At 34.9% G+C, this 2,561-nt stretch overlaps 1 pseudogene; it reads left to right on the top strand.

Annotated features, from left to right (window-relative positions):
- Positions 1-2,002: 2,002 nt before the first annotated feature.
- On the top strand, positions 2,003-2,161 carry LOC118195711 (U4 spliceosomal RNA; annotated as a pseudogene).
- Positions 2,162-2,561: the final 400 nt, after the last annotated feature.

Genomic DNA, 2,561 nt, shown 5'->3' with positions numbered 1-2,561 from the left:
TTGAAAAGGAATTCCAACAGAAAGTTTTTCGGCTTTATGTGAAACAGTTCCTTATATTTTGTCATTACACGTTCGTATTAGCTCAAAGATAATTGAAAAGAAAAATATAGTATATATATATTCATAAGCCTTCATAAGCCAGCATTTTAAATGGATTCAATCAGCCATATTTACAGATTCAATATTCCAAATCGGACAGCTATTGCTATATGTATTATAATATTCAAAAATAAAATCGCTGATTTTTATTATAATAATTATATTTATTATTACAATAAAAAATTAAAGATTAACATTTCAGGTTTTGCATAATAAACCGCTCAGAAAAGTTTATTTACTTTGCAACAATTTGCATATTTTCTATCATTTAGTCACGCAGCTCGTTTCATCTAGATGTTTAGATGGACTTTTGAGACAAGCCTAAGGATATAAATAGGTTAACTGGAAACCGAAAAATTACCTGCAGTTGGCTAATGTATGAGCTTATCTGAAGTTGGCCGCTCTCTGAAGAATGTCAGCCGAATCTGTACTTTGGTGAGGCAGAGAAAGCTGAAGGATGGAGCCTCTAAAAAGCAGTAGCTACTGGTTATTGATGTTTGAACTTGGCTGCAGTATATGATTCTGGAGAATTCCTCTGTAAGCTAAGGTAAAAGCTTAGCAAGTTAAAATTAGATTTGTGGTTCCTCTTAGAGTAATACTGAAGTGTGAATTTAAGCATAATCAAGTGGAGTGTTATGTGTGGTGTTTTTAATTTTCAAATGGGGAGTCATAAAGTTTTAAGTTAAATCTTATTGAGATTTTCTGCGTAGAAGTATAACTTCCATTTCGATAACTCGGGAAAATAAAATCCACTGAGCTACTTGTAGTGCGTACAATAACCCTGTGGAATTATTAGGTTATTTTAATGTTATTATGTTTTATTTATTTATTATTAATTCAATTATTTTTATGTGGAAAATCAGCAATTCCTTGGCAGGAATAGAACCTGGAGCTGTCGAATATGCGCCAAGTGGGCTACCGTTTGTTTCTAGCCGTGTTTGAATTTCTTTCAAAATATTACCAGAGTTTAAAATTTTGAGTACTTTCCTCGCGAACATCAATAGTAACTACATGATGTATATATTCTGTGATAAGATTCACGGAAGCAAGCATTCAAATTTTTAACCTTATACAGTACAAAGTCTCTAATTCGGATGTCCATTTTCCGGAATGATCTATAATCCGGACCTCAAAGCCACAAACATACGCATGCGCGTTTGATGCGCGCGTTTGCTACGCATGGGCGTGAAGCCAGTAAAGCGTTTACCCATGAATGCTTCCGATAGTGAAGAAAGTAACAGAGAACGTTATTGAAAACGAAAAAATTTCGATTGACAAGTTAGTCGGGATTCTCGACACAGCAATTACAGGACTTGGACAGTAGAACTTTGTAGCTGAACAAGAAATTATATCTGTTTATAGAATTAAAGAGAAATTATTAGCACAATAAACGAAGCATTTTAAACAACTTACATTGATAGAGATGTTTACTAAAGTAAGCAAATAAATATTAAGCTTTTTGTTGGTAAATTTTGATACCCTTCAGATCATAATTGCTCTTTATTTTATAAATTACGGTTTCATATTTTTAATTGTATAATTTCTGCATGCCATCTTACCAGATTTAAATTGATGATCTATAATCTGGAAAATCCCCTGATCCGGAATCGCCGAAGTCCCGACGAGTCCGGATTAGGACTTTGTACTGTATAGTTCCCCTCTTTAAAGGACTGGGGATTAATAAACCCAATCTCCAAATCCTAGTTTTGAAGAATTATCATTCACCACTTTTTTAGTTCCGTGGCCAATGTAGATTTATTAGGTTATTTTAAGAGGGAGATGTGAAAAACGAACCATACCCTCGCCCGGACTCGAACCTGGACCTCTCGAATACGCGCCGAGTGTGCTAACCATTACACCACGAAAGCATGCAGAAAGGAGATAGAAAATACCTTATAACCCCAGCTTTCCACAGAGGCAGTACCACAGCCAGTGAAGTTCTACCGAGGCGTGATTATTGCTAGTTGAATACCTTATAACCCCACCTCGCTCGCAAATCTAATAGAAAAGGCCATAAGTTTTTACCTACATTCCACTTTCGGACTTACAAAAGTCAAAATGTGGCATAGTAATATAAATATTCAGAAAGCTTCTTTTAGTAGAACTTATGAAGGTTAAAAAAATTCCAAATATATCATCTACACTCTGGAAAATATTTCACCGGCTGAGGACGAGGAACTTTTTCATCCTCTAAGTAATGCTTCGTTCTGGCTTTACTATATCATGCGCTTCAATGTTCCTGATTGCTTAACCAATATATGTGTAGATTCAGGATGATCCAGTTTGTTATTTCGATGTGGCTTTTCCTAAGATCCAGACATGCGCATTGAAGTGAAAAAGTTTTTCAATCCTATACACTAAGTACAGATATTGTTAGACCTTGTATTTTTATAACTTTTACCTTTTGGGATTTCTGGCAAATTTTGAACAAAAGAAAGCTTGGAGAGTCGAGGGAGAAGATA

The sequence above is a fragment of the Stegodyphus dumicola genome, chromosome 3 (genome assembly GCF_044657685.1).
Source record: "Stegodyphus dumicola isolate Sdum_Otavi_A_Nest chromosome 3, ASM4465768v1".
Taxonomy (NCBI): Eukaryota; Metazoa; Arthropoda; class Arachnida; order Araneae; family Eresidae; genus Stegodyphus; species Stegodyphus dumicola.
Note: the sequence above shows the minus strand (reverse complement) of the source record. Positions and strands in the feature narration are given on the sequence as shown.